Source organism: Natator depressus, chromosome 8 (genome assembly GCF_965152275.1).
Source record: "Natator depressus isolate rNatDep1 chromosome 8, rNatDep2.hap1, whole genome shotgun sequence".
Lineage (NCBI taxonomy): Eukaryota > Metazoa > Chordata > Testudines > Cheloniidae > Natator > Natator depressus.
Genome location: NC_134241.1, coordinates 31,281,619 through 31,303,019, shown reverse-complemented (window position 1 = coordinate 31,303,019; position 21,401 = coordinate 31,281,619). Strand labels below are relative to the sequence as shown.

The following is a 21,401-nucleotide window of genomic DNA, read 5'->3' as shown; positions in this document are numbered from 1 at the left end:
GACTAGGCAACATGCTGGCTGTCATGGGACCTGGGTTCTATTTCTAACTCTGCCACCGGTGTGTGACCCTTCTGTAAAATGACGCTGACCTACTTGTGAGCTACAGATGAAAAGAGCTAGGTGGTACTGTTGTTATTATTTTACTGTGCTGGATAATAGAGACTGAAACGCTTCCAATAAAGTCAGAGGCGCCCAATCATGAACACGGGTGGGTGGCTTGCATGGTCTCTCTGACTGTCCTGTGGCTAGATGTCTGTCAAATCTGGCACCTTTCACAACCCTAAAATACTTCAGATGTTACAAAGGTTAAAGGAATATTAAAGATTTCTTATATTTATAGTTAGTTAACAAATAAGAGTGTGCTCTTGCGAGCTGCCTTCAGACGAGACGCTTTGACCTAATTAGCCAGTGTGACGTTATTGACATAAGCTGGGACCGTATAGATCTTTGTTGCAACCAAAGTCCTGTAGTGGCACCAAATCTTGCATAAAGGGGGTCAAACAAAGTGTCTAAGACAAGATTATGGTTTGCTGGTTATGATTATGCTGTCTATATGTGTGTATCATTTTTATAGTTAAAGTTATGAATATTGGCTCTATACTGGCTGTATTTCAAACTCGTGCTATGCTTCTGGGTGATAACCCAGACAAGTTGATGTCAGCTCTGCCTAGCCTGCTTGATGGCCCATCAAGGACCATTAGCTATACAATTGACCCATTGAGAGAAGGCAGACTCTCCTTATGACTCAGCAAGGTATGCACAGACCTGCCTAGGAACAGAACTCTGAGGTTTTTCCAGGCCATGTGATGGACAGCTTGTCTTTGGAACAAAGAAAGAAAGACCACATGGCAAGAGAATATAAAAAGCTGCTGCAGATCCTCCATCTTGTCTTCAATCCTGCTTCTTGCCTCTGGAGGAACTTTGCTACACTGAAGCATTGAACAAAGGACTGATGATCCATCCCAGCTGTGGATGTACTCCAGAGACTTGATTTGAACCTGCAGTTTATTCCATCACTGCTGCAAGCCTGAACCAAGAACTTTGCCATGACTGTATGTAATTGATTCCATTTAACCAATTCTAGCTCTCATCTATATCTTTTTCCTTTTATGAATAAACCTTTAGATTTTAGATTCTAAAGGATTGGCAACAGCGTGATTTGTGGGTAAGATCTGATTGTATATTCACCTGGATCTGGGGCTCGGTCGTTTGGGATTGAAAGAACCTTTTTTCTTTTACTGGGGTATTGGTTTTCATAACCATTTGTCCCCATAACGAGTGGCACTGGTGGTGATACTGGGAAACTGGAGTGTCTAAGGGAATTGCTTGTGTGACTTGTGGTTAGCCAGTGGGGTAAAACGAAAGCCTTCTCTGTTTGGCTTGGTTTGCCTTGGTGTGCATAGAAACCCCAGCCTTGGGCTGTAACTGCCCTGCTTTAAGCAATTTGTCCTGAATTGGAACTCTCAGTTGGGTCCCGCCAGAACCAGCATCGTTACAGCCAGTGACTAACTAGCTCTGAGACTTTAAAAACCTGAGTCAGCATGGTCAGCAGGGCAGGCTCTAGGCACCAGCAAAACAAGCAGGTGTTTGGGGTGGCACATTTCTAGGTGTGGCGTTCCGGCACCGGCTCGCCTCCACTCCCCCTCCGCCTGCCCCCCTGAGCGTACCGCCGCTGCTCCACTTCTCCCCCCTCCCTCCCAGGCTTGCCGCACGCCAGCCTGGGAGGGAGGGAGGAGAAGCCGAGCGGCGGCGTGCTCGGAGGAGGCGGTGGTGATGGATTGGAGGTGAGCTGGCGGGGGGAGCGGTTCTTCTACCCGCCCTGTTACTTCCTGCGCTCCCCTCTGCTCCGCCTGCTCCCCTGAACGAGCTGCCTCTCCCTCGCCTGAGAGGGAGAGGGGAGAAGCGGAGCGGTGGCATGTTCAAGGGAGCAGGCGGAGTGGAGGTGAACTAGGGAGTTGCGGGGGGGGGGGGGAGCAGCAGGATGGGTGGGGAATTGCGGCATGCCCAGGGATTTGGGGAAGGGGCGGAGTTGGGGCAGAGCCGGGGCGGGGGGGCATGAAAAAAAATTGGGGGTGGCCCAAAATTTTTTTACTTGGGGCAGCAAAAATCCTAGAAAGAAAAGGAGTACTTGTGGCACCTTAGAGACTAACCAATTTATTTGAGCATAAGCTTTCGTGAGCTACAGCTCACTTCATTGGATGCATACTGTAAAAAGTACAGAAGACATTTTTTATACACACAAACCATGAAAAAATGGGTGATTATCACTACAAAAGGCTTTCTCTCCCCTCACCCCACTCTCCTGCTGGTAATAGCTTATGTAAAGTGATCACTCTCCTTACAATGTGTATGCTAATCAAGGTGGGCCATTTCCAGCACAAATCCAGGTTTTCTCCCCCCGCCCCCCCAACACACACACAAACCCACTCTCCTGTTGGTAATAGCTTATCTAAAGTGATGACTCTCCTTACAATGTGTATGACAATCAAGGTGGGCCATTTCCACCACAAATCCAGGGTTTAACAAGAACGTCTGAGGAAGGGGGTAGGAAAAAACAAGGGGAAATAGGTTACCTTGCATAATGACTTAGCCACTCCCAGTCTCTATTCAAGCCTAAGTTAATTGTATCCAATTTGCAAATTAATTCCAGATCAGCAGTCTCTTGAAAAAGGATTCTAGGTGGACTCCTGCTGAAGGTCGAGACAGCAGACTGGACTTCTACATAGAGTGCTTCCGCTGACGTGCACAGGCTGAAATTGTGGAAAAGCAGCATCACTTGCCCCACAACCTCAGCCGTGCAGAACACAATGCCATCCACAGCCTCAGAAACAACTCTGACATCATAATCAAAAAGGCTGACAAAGGAGGTGCTGTTGTCATCATGAATAGGTCAGAATATGAACAAGAGGCTGTTTGGCAGCTCTCCAACACCACTTTCTACAAGCCATTACCCTCTGATCCCACTGAGAGTTACCAAAAGAAACTACAGCATTTGCTCAAGAAACTCCCTGAAAAAGCACAAGATCAAATCCGCACAGAGACACCCCTGGAACCTCAACCTGGGATATTCTATCTGCTACCCAAGATCCATAAACCTGGAAATCCTGGGCGCCCCATCATCTCAGGCATTGGCAACCTGACAGCAGGATTGTCTGGCTATGTAGACTCCCTCCTCAGGCCCTACGCTACCAGCACTCCCAGCTACCTTCGAGACACCACTGAGTTCCTGAGGAAACTACAATCCATCGGTGATCTTCCTGATAACACCATCCTGGCCACTATGGATGTAGAAGCCCTCTACACCAACATTCCACACAAAGATGGACTACAAGCCATCAAGAACACTATCCCCGATAATGTCACGGCTAACCTGGTGGCTGAACTTTGTGACTTTGTTCTTACCCATAACTATTTTACATTTGGGGACAATGTATACCTTCAAATCAGCGGCACTGCTATGGCCCCACAGTATGCCAACATTTTTATGGCTGACTTAGAACAACGCTTCCTCAGCTCTCGTCCCCTAATGCCCCTACTCTACTTGCGCTATATTGATGACATCTTCATCATCTGGACCCATGGAAAAGAAGCCCTTGAGGAATTCCACCATGATTTCAACAATTTCCATCCCACCATCAACCTCAGCCTGGTCCAGTCCACACAAGAGATCCACTTCCTGGACAATACAGGGCTAATAAACGATGGTCACATAAACACCACCCTATACCGGAAACCTACCTAATGCCTCCAGCTTTCACCCTGACCACACCACACGATCCATTGTTTACAGCCACGCTCTGCGATACAACCGCATTTGCTCCAACCCCTCAGACAGAGACAAACACCTACAAGATCTCTATCAAGCATTCTTACAACTACAATACCCACCTGCGGAAGTGAAGAAACAGATTGATAGAGCCAGAAGAGTTCCCAGAAGTCACCTACTACAGGACAGGCCTAACAAAGAAAATAACAGAACTAGCCATCACCTTCAGCCCCCAACTAAAACCCCTCCAACGCATTATCAAGGACCTACAACCTATCCTGAAGGATGACCCAACACTCTCACAAATCTTGGGAGACAGGCCAGTCCTTGCCTACAGACAGCCCCCCAACCTGAAGCGAATACTCACCAGCAACCACATACCACACAACAGAACCACTAACTCAGGAACCTATCCTTGCAACAAAGCCCGTTGACAACTGTGCCCACATATCTATTCAGGGGACACCATCACAGGGCCTAATCACATCAGTCACACTATCAGAGGCTCGTTCACCTACACATCTACCAATGTGATATATGCCATCATGTGCCAGCAATGCCCCTCTGCCAGGTACATTGGTCAAACTGGACAGTCTCTACGTAAAAGAATAAATGGACACAAATCAGATGTCAAGAATTATAACATTCATAAACCAGTCGGAGAACACTTCAATCTCTCTGGTCACGCAATTACAGACGTGAAAGTTGCGATATTACAACAGAAAAACTTCAAATCCAGACTCCAGCGAGAGACTGCTGAATTGGAATTCATTTGCAAATTTGATACAATTAACTTAGGCTTGAATAGAGACTGGGAGTGGCTAAGTCATTATGCAAGGTAACCTATTTCCCCTTGTTTTTTCCTACCCCCTTCCTCAGACGTTCTTGTTAAACCCTGGATTTGTGGTGGAAATGGCCCACCTTGATTGTCATACACATTGTAAGGAGAGTCATCACTTTAGATAAGCTATTACCAACAGGAGAGTGGTTTTTTTGGGGGGAGGGAGGTGTTGCGGTGGGGGGGAGAAAACCTGGATTTGTGCTGGAAATGGCCCACCTTGATTAGCATACACATTGTAAGGAGAGTGATCACTTTACATAAGCTATTACCAGCAGGAGAGTGGGGTGGGGGGAGAGAAAACCTTTTGTAGTGATAATCACCCATTTTTTCATGGTTTGTGTGTATAAAAAGATCTTCTGTACTTTCCGCAGTATGCATTCGATGAAGTGAGCTGTAGCTCACGAAAACTTATGCTCAAATAAATTGGTTAGTCTCTAAGGTGCCACAAGTACTCCTTTTCCTTTTGCAAATACAGACTAACACGGCTGTTACTCTGAAAAAAATCCTAGAGCCGCCTTGATGGTCAGTCTGCTTTGCTCAGGGGAAAAGGCTAATATCACTTAGTGACTAACAAAGACATTGCAGAGGAAAATGTCCCTGCACAACCAGAAGCAATTATGACTGGGTTTTGTTTTTTTTTATTATCTGGCATAAGCAGCTTTACAGAAGTACTTGAAATTTTTCATAAGAGGCAGCAGATTATCTAGAATAAAGGGTGAATCCTAAAAACTCTATTAGTGGAGCCTGTTAACATTTATAGCTTTGGCACTCTATGTCCAGCATATCAAATGATTTTCACAAAACTGCAACATAACATGTCAGGTGAATCCATGCCATGTATGGTTACTGGCTGTTAGCACAGCTTTAAGTCTTTCCTACTGAAATCACTCCAGGACAATATTTACTTTGCTCAAGAGATAGCAGTACTATTCATACTAAGAGATGGTGATGTCTGAAGAAAGAGTGGGATTGTGACTGTATCCACTGATTTTAGTTTCTTTTTCTAGCCTGATCACAATGATACAAAACACCAAGGGTATTGCAGACAGAATTTAACCAATGCCATGGGAGAAACAGAAAATGGAATGTTTAGAAGTGCTAGGCTTTGGTCTAACTGCTCCCATTGAAGTCAAGAGGAGTTTTACCACTTATTTAAGCAGCAGCTTGAAAGTCTCACTCAGCAAGTCCAAGAAGAGTATTATGGTCTAAATCCCATTCTTTAGCTGCAGCCACCCAGATTGCTCTTGCAGTGCAGTTCTACTGTGCAAAGAGGCAGGGTTCGGTGAGCCCACAGAGGTAGTGCACACCTCTTGCAAGCTGCAGAACTCATGGCATGCAGCTAGTACGTGGAAAGGGGGGAATGAATGGGGCACCAGTGAATCTACCACTACAACAATCCAACCACCCAATGTCCCCATTGTAGGAGCTGTTTAAGCAGCACATAGGCTCAGCCCTTCCTCGCTCAGCCTTGGAAGATTCTCCCCCTACTAGCCTGACTGCTCTTGGGTCGTGTACTAGAAATAAAGTTCTGGTGTAAGCACAAAGCTATCCTTCCCTTAAAAACCCAGAGAAGGGAAAAACTTTCTAGGAGAGTTCAGTGCTGGGGTTCCCTCGTCATCATCGCTTTGGAAGGAAAGGATCTGAGGGCCCAAGGACTGGGAATCAGATATGCCTTTGGCCCTAATCCTGCATGTGCTTAACTTCATTACCATGAGGAGTCGTACTGATGAACACATGCCTAAACGTTTGCCCGCTAGGGGACTTTACGAAGCATAGGGCATCCATACTGAAACCTTTGATCCAAAATGATTCTCAAAAACTAAAAATACTTTGTGGTTTGGTTTCAAGTTTTTGGTGAACAACAGAAAAAAAGAGTGGTTTAAAAAAAATAAAAATAAAATATTTTTTTTCCAAATTTCCTGCAAAAATAGAAAAGAAAAAAGCATTTTCAACTAGCTCTAATAACACCACAACTATTACATAGCACTTTGCATGTATAACTCTCAAAGCTGTTTACAAAGGAAGAAGAAGCATTATCCCCATTTTACAGATGGGGAATCAAAGGCACAGAGACGTTAAGTGACCAGCCCAGACAAGTGACCAATGTCATAAAGCAAGTCTGTGGCAGAACTGGGAATAGAACCTAGATCTCCATGTTTACCCTGTACTGTATGGCTTTCTCATTGCATACATGCTAAGATATCACTCTAATGAGCAAAGTATAAATCCCTTGAGACATTAGCTAATTTGTGTTTCCTGTTGGAATGATCATTTCATTGCTAGTCCCCAGAGATTACATCACTTCCCAGTCCATATCAATGGAACAGTGACATATATTTATTATTACTGCTTTATAATTCTCTCGTCTAAGGTCTTTTTTTCTCTTTTGTAAACCAGTAAGGTGTCAAAAATATTAGCACAGTTTCCTTTAATGTGGCATCATGGTTGAAGAATAAAAAAATCTCTTTACTTTGTAATTAACTGCATTCCCCACATTGAAGGAACTTGTGTTCTGGCATAAAAACTCAAAAGGAGTTGGAATATTCACATGGAGGAGTCTGTTCACAATTCTCACAAAAAATTCACAAGCAGCCTGCACATCTCTGGATATAAAATAGTTCTGAATGGATCCATCTGCTCTACATGGCCTGGAGCTTTTTCCAAACACATACTTGGAAAATGAGAAATGACTTTTGTGGAATCTTTTGTAATAAAAATGCAAGAAATAATTATGTGTTGATGGTCATAAATAACCTCAGTTATTTATGTCCCATGTAATGGTTACATAAGCAGCTGTTACATTTTAAAAGCATCATGCAGACAACATGAAACATTTATTTAAGTGGTTGCACACTATGGGGAGCTTGATTTAATCAGAGGATTTCTCTCCTCATTAGAATGAAGAGTGGCACTTTCCCAGAGGCTGGAGCTCATTCAAAGCCACTCAAAGCAAATATTTTTACTGTGACAATTAAAAATTTATATAACTTGGCACAGCAGGATACATCTATCCGCATGCATGCTTGAAGGAAGCAATAGTTAAGTCACAGACTAAACACCATCATCTATAACCTCTGGGCAGACAAAAGCATCAAAAATCTAAACAGATCCCAACGGCACAGAAAAATGTGCAAAATATAGCATGTCATGCCATGTTACTCCTCAACATGTGCATCTAGATTTACTTCCCTCAAGACAGCACAGATGTCTGCCACTCACCTGTTACCAGGGATTGTAGCCACGAGTGCAAGTTACTTGGGAGTAAGTTGACTAGGCTAGACCAAACCATCAGCTTTTAATGTCAGTTTAAACAACACATGCAATCAATTTTTTCGGCATTTTCTTTATATCACTATATTTATTGGTCTTAAAAGTTTTATGAAAAGAATGTTGTGCTCTTGCAAAATGATGGACTGACAGATCTGAAGATCAAACTCTTTGTTTTGCTTTTTATCCAAAGAATAGGTACAGCAGAGCATCACGGAGCAAGCTTTCCACACTCCTGGACCTTGATGCTGGCCTGCAGAGTGGGAGAGGGCAGTCCAGCCTGGAAGCCTCTTTGGTTACCCTTGGCCTTTCTACTGAGACAGCAAGGAAGGGAGTGAAAAGAAAATACCAACAGGTCTCTTGCTAATGCAGTTGTGACTCACTGTACCTCAGAATGGCACCCTGTAACCCCTATATTCATCATTCATATGAGGTTATGATATTTCATACAAAGCATGCCATGTAAGGTATCATATGAAAGGTCATGATCTGCTGAAACCTGCTTTTCTGTCCAAATATGTACATCATTAGTGTGTATAAAGTTATGAGATTGTGCTGTATGATTGTTACTGAAATATGCTGTCAGTCTGCTAATGGCATGCAAAGGATCCCTGCCCAGGTGGTGTTGACTGCCCATTAACCAACTGTATGACTACTATGCAAGCACCACACAATGGAAACTGCTTGATCACTGTGACTTGGTGGCTGCCTGTTCACTGACTCAGCAAAGCCCACCAGTACCTGCCTGGGCTAGTGTCTGTCAGTCACATGGGCCCAGAGTATAAAATAAGGAGCAGTTGCAACATGTCTTGGCCTTTATCCTCCCCCACCTACGCTGGAAACAACCAAGATGCCGAGAAGACAAAAACGAACAGGAGGACTTGTGGCACCTTAGAGACTAACAAATTTATTTGAGCATAAGCTTTCGTGGACTACAGCCCACTTCATCGGATGCATAGAATAGAACATATAGTAAGAAGATATATATATATATACATACATACAGAAAACATGATAAGGTGGAAGAAGCCATACCAACTGAAAAAGGCTAATTAATTAAGATGAGCTATTATCAGCAGGAGAAAAAAAACTTTTGTAGTGATAATCAAGATGGCCCATTTAGACAGTTGACAAGAAGGTGTGAGGATACTTAACATGGGGAAATAGATTCAATATGTGTAATGACCCAGCCATTCCCAGTCTCTATTCAAACCCAAGTTAGTGGTATCTAGTTTGCATATGAATTCAGACTCAGCAGTTTCTCCTTGGAGTCTGTTTTTGAAGCTTTTCTGTTGCAAAATTGCCACCTTTACTGAATGATCAGAGAGGTTGAAGTGTTCTCCTACCGGTTTTTGAATGTTATGATTCCTATTGTCAGATTTGGTCCATTTATTCTTTTGCGTAGAGACTGTCCAGTTTGGCCAATGTACATGGCAGAGGGGTATTGCTGGCACATGATGGCATATATCACATTGGTAGATGTGCAGGTGAACGAGCCCCTGATGGCATGGCTAATGTGATTAGGTCCTATGATGGTGTCACTTGAATAAATATGTGGACAGAGTTGGTATCAGGCTTTGTTGCAAGGATAGGTTCCTGGGTTAGTGTTTTTGTTGTGTGGTGTGTGATTGCTGGAAAGTATTTGCTTCAGGTTGGGGGGCTGTCTGTAAGCGAGTACTGGTCTGTGGCGGTTCAATGACAAGACAGAACACAGCTTTTAGCAAGCAAGCAGGCTGGTCTCTGCTAACAGGCTTCCCCCGTCAGCTTTCCACCTTCCCCTTTATTCTCTCTCTCTCCCCGCGCATTACATTCTCCAACAGATAAAAGGAATACACTGGCTTTGTTTAACATTTTTATTTACCAATTTCTATCTACCGCATTCCTTGCTCTCGGGCCTTGAGCCCAGTCCTGAGAGGCTTCCCACGGTTCATGTCATCTTGGCGAGATTCCAAGCTTGATGCCCTTGAAAGGAGCTTTGTGTGCACAAGTCCAGCACAACACTCTGGGTGTGCCCTGAATGTTGCCAAGCGCATGAACCTTGTATGAATCCTACATCCCCTCCTTTTTTGTTTATTTGTGCTCGGCCATCTCATGGTAGCCATCAATTTGCATTTGCAAGCCAATTAACTCCCGGACAGACAAGGTCATAACTCGTGGAGCCTGCCAGGGCGGGTCTCAACAAAGCCTTAACAAAAAGGAAATACATTGTACACAGCAGCAGCAAAAAATAAGCTTAAGAAGGTAAAGTGTGATTGGCCGGGCCCCAATTAGCCATGCTGGAGTACTGGGAAGAGAGGTTCGAGTAAGCAGAGAGCATCATCTCATTCCCAGTTTCCTCAGGGTGATGACATACTGAAATAAGGCATGTACCTAACAATTCTTCAGCTGCTACAAAATCAAATAAACAAAAGTGGGTAACATTTGCTATTGAAGCCAATCTTTCCCATAGGTTATATGTCATTCGGGCCCGTAACGGAGAAAGCGCTCCCGAATCAACCCATCCAGGAAATAGCAGGCACAAAAGGCATACAATCAGTACAGAATTAGCAGTAATTTGGGCGAGAATTGCCACAAACAGAGTCTCAGGAGTCTCTGGCTGTTGGTTTGCTGCCAGTCTTCGTTGAGCTGCGGCGACCAATGCTTTTACTGCTCCGCATGTCACGGGCTGGCTTGGGATGCTACATCTCTTCCGTCTCCGTCCCGCTGTTGTCGACCGGGAGGCACCGCATTTTCCTCCAAGGTCAGCTGAAACTCCGGTATGGGGTTCGACAGCCCCTGGTGCCATGCCATGCTGTTTCAGTGCCGGTCGCACACACCGGGCTGGAACCCACAACGGTCCTGCAGGGAGAAACACAGCAGCATATCCCCGACCCCAAGTGATTAAAGGCACTGGGCCCAACCACTGCGGATCGGGCAGCTGACGGTAATAGACACGCGGTCTTTCCAGTACCTCGGACTTGTGAAAATGCCGATCCGCGGGGGTCTGCTGATCTGTGTTCAGCGTTAAATTATTTAAAGTAAACAAAAGGATATGCAGTTGTTGCTGAATGTCTCCTAAAGTTCGGAGATGCAGATCCCCTTGTTTTAATTGTTTATCAAGCAGGGTTTTTAGCGTGCAGTTTGCACGTTCAACAATAGCTTGGCCTGTGGAATTATAAGGGATCCCGTGTTTGAGACGGATGTCCCATTGGGCACAAAAGGTGGAGAGGGCTGTGGAGCAATAGGCTGGGGCATTATCCGTTTTTATCTGGCTCGGGTGACCCATAACAGCAAAACAGGCTAGCAAATGGTGAATAACTTTGGGAGTGGCTTCCCCACGCTGTGGGGTCGCCCAAAGGAATCCTGAATAGGTATCAATGAAAACATGTAAAAACGAATAGGGGCGGAATTGTGGCACGTGCGTGACACCCATTTGCCACAGCTGATTCGCTGCGGTACCTCTGGGGTTAACGGCATAAGAAAAGGTAGGGGCAGCAGCGGCGCAGTGGGGGCAGGAACGAACAATGGAACGTGCATGATCAGCAGGAATATGAAACTGTCGGGCCAAAACAGAGGCAGACTGATGAAAAAAGGAATGGCTTTCAATGGGGTCAGAAAAAAGGGAATTTACCTGACCACGTAACGCGCGATCGGCGCGCGCATTGCCTTCAATGAGTAGCCCAGGCAGAGGGGTATGACTGCAAATATGAGCAACAAAATAAGGGAAATTACGAGTGGTGAGAAAATACTGTAAGGACAAAAACAGGCAAAGAAGGTCCGCATCGACCTGAGGGGTAATGAGGGCAAGGGGTAAATAATCAATTACCTGATAAACATAATGCGTGTCCACAATCAAATTAAAGGGACAATCAGCAAAAAATTGAAAGGCCAAAATAACAGCAGCTAATTCCAAGGACTAGTAAAGCTCTCCAAGCGCTGTGCATGCAAATATTGTTGTACAAGTGAATGAAGCGCTTTCAGCTTTTCTAGAGGGAGGGGCCACTGGTCAATCCATACGGGCTCTAAGGATTGCCATACCAATGGTAATGCGGATGGCAAGGTGGGTGAGGGAGGATTTTGGGCCATTATATATTAATATCAAGGGTGGTGTCCAGCTTTGTAAGTAAATCACGGCCCCAAATATTGAGGTGGACAGGGAGTACAAAAGGGCGGATTGTAGCAAGGGCACGGCCTCCTGGTTTAGAGACCGTGACCCAAGACAAACTTTGGCGCCCGGGTTTGCTACCCCCGATCCCCCACAACTCTTTAGAAGAAACTGTTGGCCAACTGACCGGCCACTCCGGATCACGAATCACCGTAACATCAGCTCCAGTGTCCACCAACCCTGTAAAAGGAACATTATTTAAGAGAAGTGTTAACTGAGGTTTCGAGGGGCGGACCGACATTGTCAGAGCAACAAGTGGAGAGGACGTGTTGTGAGACGGTGACTGAGACAGCGTCGATCCAAAGCCACCTCCGCCCCAGGCTCGATCCTCTGCGGCTGGCACCTGATAGAGGACTAAAATCAATTGCGCAATTGACTGTCCACACGGGAGCAACTGTGGAAGATGGGTCCATACCTGAACCTTAATAACGCCGGTGTAATCGGCGTCAATGACTCCTGGGATGACAAAAAAACCCTGTTTCCCAGTGTGTGAGCGAGGGAGAACCAGACCCACAAATCCGGCAGGGAGAGGTCCCGTCACCTGTGTAGGTATGGCGCAAACCTCCCCCGGCAACTGAAAATCAGCGTCCTCCTGCATAATCAAATCAAGCCCTGCACTTCCGGCAGTCGCCGCCCTCATGGAGTCTATGGATTGTAAGGCAGAGGAACTGTTGTCTGAGTGGGAAACACCCCCGTTTGGCCCTGGGTTCGGGGGGGACCCGTCGTGCGGTTTCCCGACCCGCTACGACACTGATTAGCCCAGTGATAGCCCTTCCGACACTTGGGGCACTTCTTTGAGGGGCGGGCGGGTGCCGTCGATGAGCGACACTCCCGCTGAAAGTGATCCTCCTTACCACAGCGGTAACAACGCTTCCCCTCCTTCCCGCTTTTCCGCAGGGCGGCGGCCAGAACTCCAGCTTTATGGGCTTGGGTTCCGATGTTTTGGCACGCCCGCAGCATGTCCGACAGCGCTAGAATTCCAGAGGCTTTTGCAGCCTGGAGAGCACGGCGGCAATTCTCGTTTGCATTTTCAACCGCCATTTTTAGCAGGATCTCCTGAGCTGCTGCAGGGTTATCCACCTGTCGGAGGATAGCCTCCTGCAATCTGTTGGTAAAATCCATAAAGGACTCTGAAGCACCCTGACGGATACTGGCAAAGCTTTCGGTAGGCTTGCCTGAATCCGGGACCTTCCGGAAAGCATGCTGGGCACAGGTGGAAATAATGGGGAAGACGGCCGGAGGGAGTTGAGACTGCAACTGAACGGTAGCAAACTGGCCCTCCCCTGCCAACTGCTCATAAATGATACCTTGCTCTCGATATACCTGGGCTTGGCGTTCTGCCATCTGCCGATACTCACTAAGCCAAATAACATACTGACTAGGCGTCAGCATCATGCGCAACAGCGCCTTCCAATCTTCAGGGATCAGGGAGTACCCACTACCTAGCCCTTCAATGAGACCACGCACATACGTGCTAGTCAGGCCAAACTCGCGAATCGCTTTCTTTACCTCTCTGATCACCGAGTAAGGCAAACTGACCCAGTTTGCAACCTGGTTGCCCTGGCCATCGTCCTGCCAGGTCACCGGACAAACTGAGACCAGATCAGCCAGCTCCTCTGCTGTAATATCTGAGCGAGTCTTCGCTGCGTGAACCATTTGTTGCACCAGCGAAAGCCCCTGAGCAGACGCAGACGATCCCCCGGGGGGCCCCGGAGCATGGGGCCCCACGGGCGGAGGGTGATCACACACCGGCTTTGGTGGGGAAGGCCAGAGAGGCGGTGGTAATAGAGGCACTGGGGGCGAAGCAGGGGGAGGGATGGTTGCAGGAGCGGACGGGGGTGGCGGGATCGGCAGCCCCTCTGTTGGCGCGGGAGAGGTCTTTCTGAGGTGACACACTGTGTCGCATCGTCAGGAGGGGGGATGGCTGCAGGAGCGGACGGGCGTGGCGAGATCACCAGCCTCGCGAGGGAGGGCCTGTCCGAGGCGACACGCTGTATCGCGTCGCGGCAGAGGTGCCAGGCATGTAAAGCCTGCACGGGCGCCCGAGGCTCTTTGTGCAATGTCTGGCCCAACTGCTCCCAGTCCGCTAGCTTAAGGGTTCCAGCTTCAGGGTACCACGGGCATTGGGCACTCACCTCCTGTAGCAGGAGAGTGAGTTCTCGAGTGGGGCAATCATGCTGAGCCTTACGCAGCAAATACTGTAGCTCATTGCGGTGTTGCACTTGCAAAGCAGAGAGGGAGCTTCCCATACTTACCACAATGAAAAATACTCACCGGGATCCGCGAGGCGGATGAGTGACGTGTCTGAAACCCTTGCCGGGCGAGGTGAGTGCTGAGGGCCCCACGTTTGGGCGCCAGTTGTGGCGGTTCAATGACAAGACAGAACACAGCTTTTATCAAGCAAGCAGGCTGGTCTCTGCTAACAGGCTTCCCCCTGTCAGCTTTCCACCTTCCCCTTTATTCTCTCTCTCTCCCCGCGCATTACATTCTCCAACAGATAAAAGGAATACATTGGCTTTGTTTAACATTCTTATTTACCAATTTCTATCTACCACATTCCTTGCTCTCGGGCCTTGAGCCCAGTCCTGAGAGGCTTCCCACGGTTCATGTCATCTTGGCGAGATTCCAAGGTTGATGCCCTTGAAAGGAGCTGTGTGTGCACAAGTCCAGCACAACACTCTGGGTGTGCCCTGAATGTTGCCAACTGCATAAACCTTGTATGAATCCTACACTGGTCTGTCTCCCAAGATCTGTAAGAGTGAGGGATCATTTTTCAGGACAGGTTGTAGCTCTTTGATGATGTGCTGGAGAGGTTTTGGTTGGGAGCTGAAGGCGACAGCTAGTGGCGTTCTGTTATTTTCTTTGTTGGGCCTGTCCTGTAGTAGGTGACTTCCGGGTACTCTTCTGGCTATGTCAATCTGTTTTTTCACTTCAGCAGGTGGGTATTGTCATTTTAAAAATACTTGAAAGAGGTCTTGTAGGTGTTTGTCTCTGTCTGAGGGGTTGGAGCAAATGCAGTTGTATCTTAGAGCTTGGCTGTAGACAATGGATCGTGTGGTGTGTCCTGGATGGAAGCTGGAGGCATGTAGGTAAGTATAGCGGTCGGTATAGATCATCTAAGGAGACTGGTCCAGGCTTCAGGGAGGAAGTCTGTGCATTAAGGATGGCAACATCCATTGGGGTGAGAAAATTGTTTGACCCAAATACTGCCAAGTGTAATAAGGTTTAACATTTAAATTGTGTGCTTATTTTTATTTTCTTTGGTAACCATCTCTGTCCTTTTATGCCTGCCACTTATAATCACTTTAAATCTATCTTTCTGTAGTTAATAAACCTGTTTTATATTTTACCTATGTAGCAGATTGAGCACTCACTGACGCGGAGCCTCCTACTGGTCAGTCTGGGAATTAGCTCAATTCCAGCAGTCGGAGCGCCCCCTGCTGACCGGTGTCTCACCTGTCTCAAGTCCCGTGTCCCTCCCGGATCCCTTACCCTGGGGTTCTGCCCCACAGCAGTCCCCACACTCTGGGTCTCACCTCCAAGGGGAACCCCCAACCCTCTATGCCCACCTTGCCTCAGTGGCTATTGCCAGTCGTCATTTAGCCCCTGTTCTCTAGGGCAAACTGTTCTCTAGGGCAGTCTGTGATGGCCACTCAACACTGGCAAGACCTGCTGCCTTTCTTGGCCCAGCTGTCTCCCTGCAGCCCCAGTACCTCCTTTGGCCTTCAGCAGGGCCAGGTGTGGCCACAGCTGTGGCTGCCTCCCCAATCAGCCTACCTTTTTTTCTAGGAGCAGGGTAACTGCCTCACTATAACCTAAAACAGCAGTTTGCTTGAAGTGCTTGTGAAACCTCAGTTCAGAAACAAAAACTGGTGCATGTTCTCTCCACACTGAGGGAGAGGCAGACTGGGTTATAAACATACACTAGTCAGGCTTCTGAGCAGGGCAGGATGGCACAGCTCGGGGGTGCAAGGCTGGGAAGCTGGAGGAATTGCCTGGTGCCTCTGTCTGGGTGATTCATGAGAGACGTTGGGTGCCTTCCTGCAATCTAGCTGGGTGTGGGGCTCCACCTGCTGTTGTGCTGGGTGAAAACAGCACCCAGAAGGGTTTGCCACTTGTTACTAGCAAAGCATTGTGAGAGAGGGCCCAAGCTGGAGATTAAGGGTGCACAGCGGTACCCCAGTTCCAGGTTGTACCCTGGGGATCCCATCACAGCAGTAACTCCACTTTCACAGACAGACGCAGAGGACACCTCTTTCAGTTCTCTCAACTCCTTTACAATCACTATATGGCGAATACAGAATACTGAGTACCTATAAATAAGGGCATATTTTGAGCATACAGTGGAACACTGAACTTTTTCTCCCATGAACACAGTGGATCATGCTATCTATGGTCCTTATATGGTCCCCCCCCATTATAGTATTTGAGTGACACACAATCGTTAACGTATTTATCCTCACAACATCCCTGTGAGACAGTAAAATGCTATAAGCTCCATTTCATACATTGAGAACCAAGGCACAAGTTAACAGAGGAAGCAAGGAATCAAACCCAGGTCTCCAGGGTCCCAGCCTTCCTTTGTTGGTTTCCACTCTAAGGGCAGGTTTACTCTTAAAACAGTTGTGCTGCTGTAGTGCTGAAATGAAAATGCTCCTATGCCAACGGGAGAGCTTCTCCTGTCAGGGTACTTAATCAACCTCTGTGAGAGGCCGTAGCTATGTCAACGGGAGAAACTCTTCCATTGACATAGCGCTGTCTCCACCAAATATCAGGTCGGTATAACTGCATCATGCAGGGGTGTGGATTTTTCACACCTCGGAGCAAAATACTTCACCGATATAAGTCCATAGTGTAGACCTGACCTAAGAGTGTAGAATATGTATACTGTTCTGCCTTAGTAGTTTTGATGCATTTTATAAATTGTATTAAAGATGACATTGTATCAACAAATAGAGAGCCCAGCCAAACTGTGTTCAATGACACCAGTATATAATTGAAATAAAACCATTTCCTACAGTCGAGTTACTCTGCACTTACACTGGCATGACTGAAAAGAAAATCTGGACAAGGGATTTTAACTTATTTTGGCACTTCTTGTGAGTAGGGTTGTATTAGATTAGATGGAATACATGGTCTAAGGGTGTTCACGTAACCCAGTCACTGTCCAACATGAAACAGTGTTACACAAGGTTCAGGGTCCCAGGAGATGGTGAGGGTGGCAGCAGTGATGGTAAAACTCATTCCTGCCACCTTCTCCCAAAGTCTCTTTCTTTAAGGGTTCCAAAAGGGAGCGATGTGCAGAACAGCCGACCCCCTCATTATTTAGTCCACCAATTAGGCCTAATATCGGACATACCAATTTTAGTTCATCAATTTTTGGTCTCACATTGCTCATTTACCAGGCATGATCTCAGCACAGTCTTGAGTTATATACGGGGACTTTTTGTTTGGACTAATTCAGTCTGCCTCCCTTTCACACCTTTTCCCATCAATATCTGCTGTTATAGGTTATTGTGACATCTTATAAACGTACATGCGCTTCTTATAGTCGCACTCACAATTAGGGTAAATAGATAGGCCATATTACCAAAACAGTAGAAACTTGTACTGTAGCAGATATTAATGGACAAGGGGCTGTTGGGGACATTATTCAAAACCTTCTGCACAGAAATGCATATATCACACATGTTGCATATTGAAATGAACACATTACAAACTGAATGATCTAGTTTCTTCACCCTAATGCAGCCCATCAGTTCTATGCCCAGTGCCTCCACCCATGAGACTGCAAGGGGAGACAGAGTCTAGATCCTCAGTAGTGTTCCTAAGCCATGTGTCTTCGAACTCAGTTCAGAGCGGGTTAAAACACGGGTGGCTGCTGCTGGTGGCTTGTTACTCTAGTGCTCCCACCCCTACTATTACAAAAGGAGCAGCACCAGTGGAAAACACAAGGGGGGGGAAGAGCAGTGTAGACAAGGCCCTATATGTGTCACACACTGAACCATAATATCATGTACTGAACAAGGGACCACAAACCTGAGCTTGGAGCAACCTTGAGGATAGTGGGAGGGCAAGGTGCCCTTTTCAGGACCCCTGCCCCCCCAAGTTACAGTTCTGGAGACAGTATAAGTTAAACCCCACCTGGAGGTGGTCTAACATGTGACTGTCTACCATCTGGCATGAATAGCTGTAGTGCAGTGTTTTGAGGCAACTTCCCATCTACTCCCTCAATGTGCTCCCTCTCTCTGATGGCCATATCCCTATGATGGGGGTACAAGAGGGAACCACCCCCAAGCAAACTCTGCAGCTCCTCCTTCCCTACCTCCTTTGATGACTAGTCTCCACCTGTTCCCTTCTGCCTGACAGCTGGGATTCAAATCTACTTCCTCCAGCATAGTAGGGAAATTGCTCTACCAGATCCTGGCTCCCCTTCTGGGAGGGTAAAGAAGCTGGTATGGAAAGCATGGTCTTCCTTGTGGGAAAGGAGAGCCCAGATACCTTTACTCTCCCTCCCAATTTCACTGGCGGAGCAAGATAAGGCCCTTCTAGGATGCACCAATCACAGAATCATAGTCATAGACTATTAGAGTTGGAAGAGACCTCAGAAGGTCATCTAGTCCAACCCCTTGCTCAAAGCAAGACCAACCCCAACTAAATCAGGACCAACTGCAACTAAATCAGTGTCCAGAAGCTCCCCATATCAGTTTAAGAGCTGAATGTGAATTTCCCAATCAACATGAATTATTTATATTTCACATGTTTAATTAATTACTATTTAATTACTTTAGTAATGACACTTGATATTTCTTTTATTTGGTCAACACAGTTCAGCAAAATCCTTTCTCTGTAAGCCATGGCAGGTGGCAAAATCATGTTTTTGCTCTGTGTAACTCCCAAAGATATTTCAAAAAAAAAAAAAAAAAAAAAGAGAGAGATACCATTTTAACCCCATTTCCAGCCCAAAAAGTAAATCCATGATTTAGCATTCATGTTGATTTATTGTAATTAATGACACTGCCAAGCTGCCAGAAATGAGTGGGTGCTTTTTTTTTCTTTAAAAATTATTTTTACCATGACTGATGTTAGTGTTATAGAATTACTTTCTTTTTAATTTACCTTCTATTTATCAAGAATATTCAAGCCCAGTAAACTCTTAATAAATCAACAATGTTGAGCTCAATTGCCGTTGAGAATGGACCTATGCTTGCAGCAAGTTTATCGCAAATTATCACGCACATTCAAATGCAACAGATGGCTACCTTGCCTTAAATCAAATTAGTGGTTTGCAGTACAGGGCAAATGGAAGTGTTAAAATGATTCTTTGCAATGGTGACTAATGACTCAGAGGAGCAAAGACCAATTTACTAAAGATGATGGCTGATGTTTGGATAAAAATCCCAACCGTTAATTGCGTCCCTGATTCAGGAAAGCAGTCAAGCATGGGCTTAATTTTTAATATATAAGGTGAAGCCCCACTGATATCAATGGGGCTTGTGAGCATGCTTAAAGTGTAACTGCTTTCCTGAATTAGGGTGCTAGCCCCATTGTAGACTAGAGTCACCCATATTGGGGTAAATGGTAATGGTACATGTACCAGCTTGTGAAGTGCTTTGTGGACTGGTGTTGCTTTAGAAATGTTTATGATGGTGATCTCAGCTGTAGTTCAAATGAGAAGCAACTTTCCACCTATAAATCTATAAAGAGCAGCCAAGGGGTTTAAACAAGCATGCCAAGGAGAAGTTTGAATGGGATTTCACAGAGATGAGTACATTAGGTATTAGAGTCAGTACTAACGTGCTGGTGTCTGTTAGGATGGTAAATCTTTTCAACAAGAAGGAATCTCGAAAGATTTATATATAAATGGTTTTGCCATTGCCATGGCAGCACTGTCCATCCTTAGCATTGGTTCACTTCCTGTTGATATTCTGGGGGGCTCTCTGCAACCAAGCACCAATTAAACCAAGGCTGTAATGATCCCACAGTCACCGCACACAAACAGAAATTCTGAGGCCCCAGTGATTGGGTGTGTTTCTTCACTTGTGAATGGGATTTCGGCTGAGCACTTAGAACAGCTATTTTAAAAACTTACATATGTAGAGGAGGAGATGGCTCAAAGGACTGACAAGGGAAAGGTAGCCTGTCACCTCCAGATTGCTGAGTGAAAACCATTGGGATCTCCTAGGTTCAGTGGCCTTTGTGCAATGAGTTTGAGAGTGAGTTCCTAGTACGTCAGGTTACTAACTAACCAATTGTTACTAACTGACAATATTCACACGGAGGCCAAGGAATGGATGAGGACAGAGAAACTCCCCTCACACCTCGAGGCAGTCACTCCTGGACAGAGATGAAATACATGGGAGGCTTATGTGTTGCTAGTGCTGCCTATGCTCTGCTTGTTCTGGATCAAGAAGAGCACTTCAGTCTCTAGCCTCATCAAGCCAATACTAAATTCACTTAATTAATAGAAAGCCGAATCCTGAATCACACTCATTTCATGGCCAAAACTGTTTCAGTCTCAGAAAGTTTAGCCTGAGTAAAACTGAGGGCAAATTTTAAAATCTGGCCTAAAAAAAAAAGGTATAATTTAAATCTCTTTGGTAGTTTCTTACTTCACCTCCCCCTCAAATGTGAAATCTGCTCATTAGCCTTAGACTACATCTACACTATGTACCTTACAGAGGCACAGCTGTGCTGCTGTAAGGTCTCCTGTGTAGCCACTCTATGCCGGCGGTTGAGAGCTCTCCTGTCAGCATAATTAAACCACCCCAATGAGCAGATGTAGCTATGTCGACGGGAGACGCTCTCCCGCCGACATAACGCTGGCCATACCGGCGCTTTTGTTGGTAAAACTTACGTCAAAAGTGCTAATGTAGACAAAGCCTTAGGCTGTTACATATTCTCATTTCCAGAATCTAGCCAATTTTGTCAAGAGTTTGGCACACTTAGCTAATACCCACTCCAAGGGTGCTTGCTTCTACTCCACACTAGAGCAGGAATAAGCTGAATGTGGGTTCCAGCTCCACATCCACATTTCAGCCAGTGATGATTTGTCTACAAAACTATCCCCTTAGATCACATTCAATTTTAATGAGGAAAAATGGATGAGCTAAGTAATCAATGTTGTCTATCGGAAATGATATTCGTGGCACCTTGCCATTTTGATAAACAGTCTTTTCTAATTAAATTCCAATAAATAACCCAGGGACAACATTTACTCTTGGTCCATGGTAGTGAGTCTCCTACCTTCCACTAAAAGGGTTATTTAACAATGCAAATTCCACTTTCAGCATTAGACAAGAAGAGAGGAGTGAAGCCACATGCAGAAGCTTTCCCTCACATATCGATGACAGCTGCTTTCAGTATCTTTTAGGATGAAGGTT

General features: G+C 46.0%; 1 protein-coding gene and 1 long non-coding RNA gene across 3 annotated transcripts in view; both read right to left on the bottom strand.

Annotated features, from left to right (window-relative positions):
• Positions 1 to 21,401, bottom strand: part of KCNIP1 (potassium voltage-gated channel interacting protein 1) — a 780,527-nt gene that overhangs the window by 614,580 nt on the left and 144,546 nt on the right. The gene's annotated exons all lie outside the window — the stretch shown is intronic.
• Positions 9,234 to 21,401, bottom strand: part of LOC141992784 (uncharacterized) — a 54,210-nt gene continuing 42,042 nt past the window's right edge. The window contains exons 1-3 of one of the 2 annotated variants that reach the window (XR_012640651.1): positions 12,146 to 12,191; positions 11,485 to 11,551; positions 9,234 to 10,712 (exon numbers count right to left, since the gene is read on the bottom strand). This is a non-coding gene — a long non-coding RNA (uncharacterized LOC141992784). Of the gene's footprint in view, positions 10,713 to 11,484; positions 11,552 to 12,145; positions 12,192 to 21,401 lie in introns of those variants that run through there. The other variant, XR_012640650.1, reaches the window with a different exon arrangement.